Source organism: Solanum dulcamara, chromosome 11, assembly GCF_947179165.1.
Source record: "Solanum dulcamara chromosome 11, daSolDulc1.2, whole genome shotgun sequence".
In the NCBI taxonomy this organism is placed as follows: domain Eukaryota; kingdom Viridiplantae; phylum Streptophyta; class Magnoliopsida; order Solanales; family Solanaceae; genus Solanum; species Solanum dulcamara.
Genome location: NC_077247.1, coordinates 62,497,302 through 62,509,521, shown reverse-complemented (window position 1 = coordinate 62,509,521; position 12,220 = coordinate 62,497,302). Strand labels below are relative to the sequence as shown.

General features: G+C 27.9%; 1 non-coding gene across 1 annotated transcript; it reads right to left on the bottom strand.

The window, feature by feature from the left end:
* Positions 1-10,960: 10,960 nt before the first annotated feature.
* LOC129875407 (small nucleolar RNA U3) lies at positions 10,961-11,173 on the bottom strand. Its single transcript, XR_008763194.1, has one exon. It is a non-coding gene; the product is annotated as a small nucleolar RNA U3 (small nucleolar RNA).
* Positions 11,174-12,220: the final 1,047 nt, after the last annotated feature.

Genomic DNA, 12,220 nt, shown 5'->3' with positions numbered 1-12,220 from the left:
TTATTATTCTAAATTAAAGATATGTCAAATGTATAAAAATATTTTTTAATTTTATTGTGGAAAGATGTTATAAAAAAAGAAAAGAGTCTTTTTTTTTTAAAACAACTAAAAAAAAAAGAGCTTATTTTTTTGAAATGGGGTGGGTACTATATAGTTATATCACATGATAAAAATTGACGTATTGACTATTGAATATTAATACTTCATTTTATTTTTTTTAATTTGTTTCTCCCTTATCGATCCTTTCACATACTAACTAGGAGTAAGACTAAAGATAACTACTAAAGTAACTTATTGTTTTTAATTAGTAGAGCTAGCTAGCAGGTTGCAACAAAAGTCGTAATTACATTGGTGATTGATTTGTCAGAGTTTATAAAAGTCCATTATATGCTTTATAGAAACTAGAGACCATGTAACATCACTAGACTGCTTCATTAGTCAGGGATGGACACCTGTAGGATAACCTGCCTAATAAAACGTAAACACAAAACTGTATATATCTTATTTTCTGTTTTTTTCTTTTTTGTGCCTTGGTCCTTGAACCTTTATAACAGTAAAGTGACATAGGAGTCTTTTATAAAAGCAATTGTAATTTAACTCATTATTAGTTGATAACAGTAAAGATATTAAATAGATGTGTCACATTAAAGTAATTAATTTTACCTGCTATATTAATAAAAAAAAAATTACCTTTATTGTGATAGTGGTCAACGTATTATGACATTAATGAGTACTATTATAATGGATGAAATATTGTTACTTTTATAATAGTTAAAATTTAATTATTATAATGTGACAAAAAAATAGTTTATATTCTTTTGTGTAGATATTTTACTGAAGCAGATGTTTATGAGTTCAAAACGGGTATTAAGCCTCTTATCATGACATCTCTGTTAAGTTATAGTACTATGGATAAGAACACTCACTTTATATTATGTATCTTAAAAAAGAGGTTTGCTTTTGCTTGATAAGCTTAAACAATTAATGAGATTGTTTATTACCTAGTAGGCTGAAACTACACATAACGAAAGAGAAGCTGAACATAATTGGTTGATAGGAAAATTAAAGGATCAACTTAAAAGAGATATTGATTAGGGTTGTCACATACTAGTAAGTACTCCTTTATTTTTAGTTAGACTTTTTGAATTTATTTTCTGAATATAAACACTTCTTTGCTATGGAACACTTTACCTTCAATATGAAATAGTATTTCGATATGAATTCAAATTTAATTGAGTTTCAATAGAAATAATGAACACTGAACGAATTATTAACAACTAAATGTACCTTTTAATCATGGATTTCTTCACATAGGTAAAGTGGTAGATTTCAGAATTCCTCATTTTTCTATCCATAGTACCTTATTCCATTTTAATTTTCGAAATAAAATAAGTGTCATTAATTTGATGTGAATGGGCAGAATAACTTAGTAGTCAAAATAAGTTGCAAGTAATTATTAGAGTGCTCAAGGCCAAATATAAGTTGGTAATCAAACATTAATACAATACTTGTGTACATTTTGTCAATTAATTAATTACCCAGGTGTGTAAATGTATTTTATACACTTTGAATTTCTTGTAGTTTTTTTTTTCCTGAAGATGTAAACTAAGGGTAGGTTAAATATACCATATTTTATTTTAACTTTATGTTTTTAAATATGTCATGTGCAAATTGTTAAAATTAAAGAGTTGTAAAAAAAAGATAAATTATTTTCATTTTTTTTATTAACAACTCTTTAATTTTAATTTTTCACATGTCAGATTTAAGATTGTAATATTAAAAAACATTCTGATATATTTGAAATATTTTTAATTCAAGCTCATAAAAATTAATTTTTTAAAAAAAAATAAAAAATTATGTCAAGTTAAAATAGAATAAATAAATTAAAATGGGATGGAGTAGGATGAAATAAAAGGAACACGTGTGGATATAACTGGATTTTCCATTGTTGGCTGGAGAACAACCACGCTACGCGTCATTCAACTTTTGCTTTGTACTTTTTTTTTCGTATTATTCTATTTTCATGAGTAAGCAAGCTGCTTGAAATTGTTTTCTTTTTTTGTTTATTAATCAATGTCCTCTTTGTTAAAATTCTGCGCTTCAACCAAATTAAGAAAGAGAAAAAAAGAACATTATTAATGTTCTTCAGCAACTAATATAATGCCTTTATTTTTATTTCTACTGAAGATATATAAAATGTTTTGCTAGTGATAGAATAGGGATTAATTAACTAGAGCTCCTTTGATTGCAAGCGTAAGGTATTATAATACATTTACTACATTCATCATTAGCAATATATAAACTTCTTTTTTTTGCCGGCACAAACAAGTATACCATCCTAAGTTGTGTAAAAACTATGTATTATATATGCAAGAATATAAAAATGTGGAATTAATAAGAATATAAAAAATATTAATACATGAATTTTATTGTCACCAAACCAACCCTCATTTATTAGATAATTTAATTTATTTCTCCAAGCATTAGAGTCCCTACTTATTGACTTATCTTTCAACAAAATGACCCTTTTAACTTTTTATATACTAGTTAAATGTACGTGTTTTGTACGTGTATTATTTTAATTTATATATATATATAAATTACTATGTGAATATTATATTATTAAGTATAAAAATTTTAAAATTAACGAAAGTTTTTTAAGAAAAAAATACACTTAAAGAGAAATATTATAACTCAACACCATACTAATAATTAAGGAGTAAAATTAAATGTAGGAAAATGTTTTCCATGAAAAAATCTGACCTCGACATCTGAACCTAGACACGACCTCGACGATCGATTGGGATCCAACTCCGACACTCGACCTAAGACATTTTTAAGAAAAAAATGCACTTAAAGAGAAATATTATAACTCATCACCATACTAATAATTAAGGAGTAAAAATACATGTAGGAAAATGGTTTCTATGAAAAATTCTGACCTCGACATCTAAACCTAGACATGACTTCGATGATCGATTGGGATCCAACTCCGACACTGGACCTAAGACATGACTTCTGACTCCTTCACTCGGAACCCGATATTCAAATCGAGATTGGACATCTGAAATAGGACCCGACCTCGATATCTAATGTGGGACCCAACTTTTGAAGCGAGACCTGACCAAGACTCTCGACTAAGGCTCGAGGCTCGACTCTCGACCCAAGATCCAATTTTCAAATTAGACATGACCCCGACTCTCAACCCACTTGAATTTCGAATCAAGACTAGACCTCGACATTTGACACTAACGATTGATTTAGGATCCGACCTTGACATTCGATTTCCGAACTGAAATTCAATCCTAACACCCAATTTGGAACTCGACTTTGAAAAAAGGATCTGACACCTAACGGGGACTCGTTCCTAACAACCGATTCATGACTCAATTTCTGAATCAAGACACGACCTTGATACCTCGACTCTCGATTAGGGACCCAAACCCCGACAGTTGACTTATGATTTAGCTTTGACTCTCGATCAAAAACTCGACTTTGATGTCCGATTCGAAAATCATTCTGGCACCTGACTCAAGTCCCTACACCGACACCTAATTCAGGATTCGATCTGAAGCATACACAGGATTCGACACTGAAATAAAGATTCGATCCCGAGCTAATTTGGGATTCGAGAGTTGGGTCTCGAATTGAGCACAAGAGTCAATCCCAAATTGAGAATCAAGAGTCGGATTTCGAATTAGTATCGAGAGAAAAAATTATTAATTTATATTGAAAGTTTTCTTAAAAGGGACATCGATCAAAAGAAAAAAAAGTGGATTTCTATAAAAATAAAAAGAGTAAGAAAGTAAAAATAGTAAATTCAAACACATGTGTTTAATATATAAAAATTATTTTATTTCAAACCCCTGATAAAGAAAATTTAACATTAAAACTCCTAATAAAACCTAGAAAAAATAATACACAAACAATATGTTTAAGTTATAAAATAAAAATTAATGAAAAAAAGTGTAAATTCTTAGACATGATCATAATGAGTTGAAAGGAGTCGTTGATTGACTCAATTTTATTATTCAAAGACATATTTAGTTCAAAACCTCTCCTTATATAATTTGGATTCATGAAAATTTTTATTATTTTAGGATACGTTAATAAACAAAACATTCTACCAGATATTTAGGAGTTGGCCAATTATTTTACGACAAATTATTTTAGGATTTATATTATAATTCATATTTAATATCATTAAAATAATGATATAACAATTGAAGAAAAATGGTGAAAAGACGATTTGTCTAAACAAATTTTTTTAATGAAGGGTCAAAAATTCAAACAATATTATTAAGGACCTTCGTACTTTTTATATAATACTACTTTAGTGTATGTGTTTTACACGTGTGTGTTACAAGTAATTGATGTTAAAATAATTTTATTTGAATAATATAAATATATATTGTATCTAAAATATGTTATTATCTGTTGTATAAAAACTAAAGATCATACTTCATTCAAACAAATTTGCTTGTTACTTATTCATAGGTTTTGTTTGTGCTTCATGTGTAGTCAATGTTATGTTAGTGTACTTCAAAAAATTCTATTATTTTTTCTTCGATTCCCTAAAACAAACATTAAACGATTTAAATCAAAATTAAAATAATACGACTTCATATCAATACAAATGAAAATTTTGACATTCGAAATTTGTGAGTGGAGATTGATCCTACAACTCATAATAATAAAATTGATAAATGATAATTTAAAACCTGAGAATTACTAATGTTTGAGCAACATCATACCACAATTACCTGAAGTTTAAATAATTACAATGAGCAGTCAATAGATTAAACAACTGAAAAGGTAAAAAGAAATAACTGATGAACCACGCTTGAAAAAATAACAAAATAATTGTCCTTTATTTCTCTTATCATATATTTTAGAAATTCTTTTTAATGTACATAAGAAAAAAGAAAACCAAGCAACATTAGTTTTTCATATATTTAGGACTTCTTAATTTTTACGTGATCCAACCTAAAGAAGAAAGATCTGTATTGACGCAAAATAATAGGGTAACTCCTAATGTCACGTCTCGAGAGGGTACTCTAATCGTGGCCGACACTCAGAAATCATTACCGGCTCGCAAGCGAACCACTTGACATGATCACAGATCCATTCATTCATTCAATCAGCGGAAGACTTAAAATAAAAAGGTGATTAAGTGGGCAACTCAAATCAACAATCTAGCTCAAGGAAGAAAGGTCATGGGCCAACGAGTCTAACTCCAATCTTTGTCATCAAATAGTCTGACAAGAACAATTCAAGGAAATAAAATGCTCAATCGATCCATCACTTTCTAATCTATGAAGCCTCTATCACTACTATCTAATTGGTGCCAATGACAGGTTCATGGCTACCTCAAATCAGAATGAAAAGACTAAACTCATCGCAAGAATAACACAAGTAGTAATCTCCGAATGTAGGGGAGGACTCACTAATAAGCTGAGTGTGAACAGATCCTCAACGGTGCGCCTATTGATGATCTCTTAAATCTGTCTCTATATCATGAAACGATGCAAGTCCAAATGGGCGTCAGTACCTGAAATGTACGAATATGTAATATGGCAGAATGAAACATACATTAAGGTAGAATAATATAAGTCCAAATATCTCAAATCAGAAAAATAAGAGAGACTCAATCAAGGTGTCATAAGTCTAAAGTAAGAATGTGGTTTAGATAGAGACCAATCATATACAATCTAGTCCAATCATGTACAATCCAATTTAATTCAATCATGTACAATTCGATCAAATACGATCTAATCCAATCATATACAATTCGATCAAATCCAATCATATATAATTCGATCCAATCCAATCATATACAATCCGATTCAATTCAATCATATACAATTCGATCCAATCCAATCATACACAATCTGATCCAATCCAATGATATACAATCCGATTCAATCTAATCACACCATCCAATCCAATCCAATCATATACAATCTGATCCAATCCAATCTTATACAATCCGATTCAATTTAATCACACCATCATTCACATCATCATCAAACATCTTGCTCCAAAATCCTCATTTAACTCTATGTTCAATTTCATCAAACTCATTAAAATATGCATCATCTCACTTTGAAAGCAATATTTACATAAAAATCATCAATCTCAACCTCAAGACAAATTATGACAAAAATGAAATCTAATCTTGGGTTCATGTGAATGAATACGTGAATCCATACTCTCAACAAAAACACAACTCAAGTACATCATTAATACATATGAATTTATATACAAAAATTCAATAGAAATTATAGATAACCCAAGATCTCAACTAATGAAATCTCAAAACTCAAATCAACTTGAATCAATGAAGATGTAGGGCACGTGGATGAAATCAATCCAACGTTGTGAGTAGCCTTACATACTTGATTTGAAGAACAAATCAAGGATTTGATGGCCTTACTTGAAGAACTTGAATCCTAACTCTTCTTATCTTCTCTAATTCTTGCTCTCAATGTTTTTGGAGAGAAAACTCCTTAGAAACTGATATGGGGCGGAATTTAGCCCTAAAAATGCGTCCAAGATCGTATATATATATATATATATATAATAAGGAATGGTCCAAGTTGCCCTTACTAAAATCTGAAAAAATTGGGCAAGTCCGCGCACCTCTCTGGACAAAAAAATTTTGGAAAAGCTGGCCAAGTCCGCGACAGGTCCATGTCGCGCACCTGTCTGGTCGACTTGGCACAACATTTTACTCTGAACTCCAAAAAAATCAATCTTGGTGGCGTTGGAAAGAAGACTGAAAGACCTTTAATTTGATAGGCTATAGGCCACCTAATTCATTATATTCTAGGAGATATGGTTGTTTAAAGTTGATCCTTATACGAACTCATACGAAAACTTAGCCGATAGAAATTCTTTGGATTCGACTTGGTATTAGAGATTCCTTATGACCCTAAAACACATCTAATACACTTCAAATACTTAGGAATTGATCCTAACTCATATATACAACTAGAAGTCACCAAATTCAATCCTACATACATATGGAGAATGGTTCGAGTGTTGGCGACAAAAAGGTTTCTCTCATCTAAAAAAAAAATCTTGTCGTTCAATTTTTTTACACTGTAATTTATAACTTGTTTCCTAGTTTTGTCATGGTTATTGCATTATTCATTAATTAATATCCTTACATTTATTGTGTGATTTTTTAACAACTTCTTACTTTATGCAATATCCTTACTTATTATTTATTTTAATATAATATTAATATGTATTTTTCTTATTTATGAAATTTAGTTTATTTCTAAACTTTTATTTCATTGTACATAATTTCCTCATCTTAAATTTATCTATTATATTTTATTTTAAATTTTAACTTCGTATTACTACAGAGTATAAATAGAGTTATTGGTTGATTGACTATTTATTTTTAAATTACATATTACCACAAAATATAAATTGATATATTAATTGACGATTTGTCTACATATATTTTTATAATAGGTAAGTTTTGTATAACTTAGAATCAGAATTGATAAGTCTTGTTATGCATAATAAAAATGATATAAAGAAATAAAATAAAAGAAGAATCCAACATAAACTAATCTGTTAGAAGTGGTGATGATTTAAAATTCAAGTTAAACACTTCCACCTTTATCGAATAGATTTTTATCTCATATTTAATTCAAAATTTATTTTTATTCAAATTCAAAACGATATTAACTTTGTCATAGAAATTAAAAAGAATTTCATAATACACGAAAATTTCTTAATATGAATTTTAAAGGAAAAAATAAAAATCATAAATTCATTTTATGAAAAAAAAATACTGTGTAATTTATGTACATCATGTTAATTATACTCTAAGTTATAATATTAAACAAAATACACGATATTTTAAGATACATCATTATAGCTTATTCGTATGCACCCAAATTTTTTTTGCTTAATCTATTAATTATTTTTTATATGAAGAAACTACTCAAGAAGTAATACAGAATATCATTTAGTGGTATAAAATAAATGACATGCAAATCAATAAAAAAAATATTATTCCAAGCAAAATCAACGGAAAAATCCATCAAACTCAAAAAATCTCCAAATCTATTTTATAATCCTTCTATTAGAGTAGATATGTAATTGTGATGTAGTGTTTCTCGAGAGAGTCATCTTTCATCTTTCTGTAATTACCAAAAAAAAAGTTATTTTTCTGCTTAAAAAAATATATTAAGACAAAAAAATATGATTAAAAAAAAAAATTGTACAAATAATCGGATAAATCTCCCTTATATAGTTTGATTCTCCATTATACTTTTTTTATTTTTTAAATATTAATTTCAATTTTTTAAGGTCTTTATACAAATCAGATCTGAAAAAACTTCATATTTCTCTATTACATCTATAACAGAAGATAAATATAATGTTAACTCTAGATAATAAAAAATAAACGTCATTATCTACTTCTCCTTTTCCCACGTTTTCTTTTTTTCCTCAATTTTCTTCTTTTCTTTCTTTATTTCTTTTGTTTGTTAGTTTTTTTGTTTTTTTTAATTATTATTTTTACTACTACTAAATCGATTATTATTATTATTATTATTGATGCTACTACTATTACTACTATTATTAATAATAATAATATCACTCTTGCTATTATTATTATTTCTAAAACTAATTATTATAATTATTATTATCATCATCATTATTATTATTTTATATTTTATTTTTAATTTAATATTTAATCAAATATATTTAAATTTATTTTACAATATTTGAAAATGATAAGGTCATGAAATAGTAAGAGTTCATTGGTTTCTATTTTTAAGTTAATAAAAAAATTCATTTAAATTTGAATTTATATATTATATCAATTTTTTTAATGAAAATCTTTTTGTCATAATTCATTTAGAATTCTTCTGCCTACGGATTTCTATTTTTAAGCTAATAAAAAATATTTTTTAAAAACCTAACGTATTTTAAAATTTGAATACTTTTAATCTTTCAATTCAAAAAATTTATTACAATATTTATTAACTTTTCAATAGCTTACCACTGGGATTAACTACATTGCAAACTACTCTCCTTTATTATATATATAGATTATTATTATTATTATTTTTATTTTTATTGTTATTGCTACTACTACTATTATTATAATTATTAATAATATTACTCTTGCTACTATTACAATAGCCATTACTAATTATTATTATTATATTTTTATTTTATTCTAATATTTAAATTAAATATAATTAAATTTATTTTACAGTATCTGAAAATGATAAATTTATGTAATAGTAAGAATTTATTTAGAATTCCTTTGCCTATGAATTTTTATTTTTAATCTATTAAATATAATGATATTTTTTATAAGCTATATAATTGAATAAAGAGAAATATTTGGAATCAATAAGATAGTTGATTTTTACCCCTACATTCTTTATTTTTTCTCATTTATCTTCATTTCTTTTTTTTTATTATTATAATTATTATTATTAGCAGTTCAAAATTTCTATTATAATATTTATTAATTTTGTCCTAAAATTACAAACAACCTTTTATTGCCTGCGCATCAGTTTCGCATTTTCACTATCTTGTTGCCCTTATAATTATTATTATCTTTTGGGATGAATAGATACATATATCACCACCAAACATAACTTATTTTCACCAGAACTATATATCTTTCATCTGCATGTCACAAAGTTTATTATAAAAAAATCATGCCTGACAATGAAAATTAGAATGAGTTTGATATTAAAGAAGCAGTACAAAATTTGTCACTTGTTTGGTTATTGTAAATGGTTACACCAAAGAACTAATTATAATAAACTCATAAAAGCTCGGTGTTTCCATATCCTTAAAACTGCTTCATTATTTATAAAAAAAGTTATATATGCATGTAAAACTAATTTCAAAAGAAGTATATAATGGATAACTTTCCATTATACATGAAATTTCATATACATACATGTAAAAAATTAATTTTAATTGTATGATTATATTTGTATCCCGTAGAAAAACCACAAATAATGTAGGTAGAACTAATTATTTAATTCTTGACCTCCAAGGGAATATAGGTGTTTCATGCATGAAGCTTATTCGTCATCACCAGTTACCCAATCATTTTATAAGCAGCAAAAGACATGAGGGGATCCTTCCATCTTATAAAATGCTTGACTAAAATTCTCAATAAAAGGTGGTTTTCATTTTTAATTTAGGTAATTAAATATATTTGATTTTATCAAAAAACAAACGAAAAAAAATAGAATAAAAATTATTACTTACTTCAATTCAAGACTGTATATAGTAGCAAGAAAATTAGCTTGTGATACGATCATCACTCATTTGCAAATAAAAAATAAAAATATTAAAATAAAAAAAATATTGAAAATGGAGAATACACTATACAGTAAATAAATTCATCAACAAAGGTAATGATCAATAAAGAAAAGATAATGAAGATTATTATATATATATATATATATATATAAGAGAGGTTAAGAAGATAGAATCCTATTCCAAATCAAATTTCATTTAAATTTGAATTTAAATATCATGTCATTTTTAAAAAGGAGGCCTTATTTTTATTTATAGTAAAGATCTTTTTATTACTCTTCCTTATCATTGATTTTTAAAATAGAATATATATTTTTGTAGAAAAATATTTGAAAATAATGAAACATTTTCTTCGTCAAACCAATGAAACATTTGTTTTCTACGTTTTCTTCTCTTTTAATCATTTATCTTCTTTTTTGTTTTGTTATTTTTCTCAAAAAATAATTAACATTAATTAAAAAGTTGAGTACACGTAAGCAACCTAATTTCAAAAACATGATTTTGAAGATAAAATTATTATTAGTGAAAAAATATACTATTACTATTATTTATTATTATTACTATTACTATAATGGAAGCAAACAGTGGTGAAATAGAAAGCTAGCACGACGAGAATGAAAGAGGAACACAAAAAAGCTTGAGAAGTCTGTCAGACAGCCATGAGACCATCTCAAACCATCAAGGTTCAAGAACGATCATCTACTGCTCCACAGCTCAAGGAACCATGGAAGGCTGTTAATCACGCTCTAGTCACATGGCCATGCTTCATCAACCAGACTTGGTTTCCTGTCTCCTTAGAGAATCAAGGATACAGTGGTACGAGCCTATAGAACAGATCCTGTTCAAGTAAGGTCGTGACATGTAGTTGTAGTTTTCACTATAAAAACAACAGACAGATGGGTTGCGGCACCGATGTGGGACGACTCATACCGCAAACTAGTTATATTTCCCTCTCTAGCAAAGTGATAAAAAATTAGTAACGAAAACAGAGATCTACTCTGGGATTTTGATTTATGTTTAAAGGAAAAGAAAAAAGGTATTTGATGAAGGACAAGGAGCATAAATTTCACAAGAACAAAAAAAAATCTGCCTCCATGACATTTTTCCATTGAATTCCCAATTTTCCCTACAGCATGTACCTTGAACCAAAACGATCTTAGCTCAAGTGGTGATTTCTATGATATCTCAACTAGTGACAGAGAAAGCCTAGTCTCCTTCTCCGGCAGTCTACTGCACCGGAGTTCCTTTTTAGGGGCAAAGAAAGGGGGCTTTGGCGAGTTTTGACGAATTGTTTTCCTCTTTAGTTTTTCAAGACAAACGTTTTCCCTTGAAATTTGAACATTTTTTAGGAGCAGAAGAATGTTCAAAATGTAAAGAAATTAATATACGAATAAAGTCGGAGGGGATTCTAACATTTATTTCATATAAAATCGTGTAATTTTCTGCTAAAAAAATTGGGTTAATTTTCTCAATTCTACCCGACTCCATCCTACTTGTGGGAAAGGAATAAGGACAATTTAAAGGAAAACCTAATACAACAACAACAACAACCCAGTGAAATCCCACATCGTGGGGTCTGGGAGGGTAGAGTGTACGCAAACCTGACTCCTACCAATGTAGGACGGCTGTTTCCAAAAGACCCTCGGCTCAATAAAAGCATAGAAAAAGGTCAGACAAGAATATTAGAGTAAATAAGTAGATGACGAAAACGGTCCAAACAATAGTATAATCAAAGCACAAAAAACAGTAGATATTATTATTGGATAATAACATAAATATCATAAATAACATACAGCAGAGTACAAGAAATCATAGTGCGTTAATACGCCTATGAATAAGGGAGAATAAAACCACTATGTACTAGCCTTCTACCCTAATGTGTGTCCTCCACACCCTTCTATCT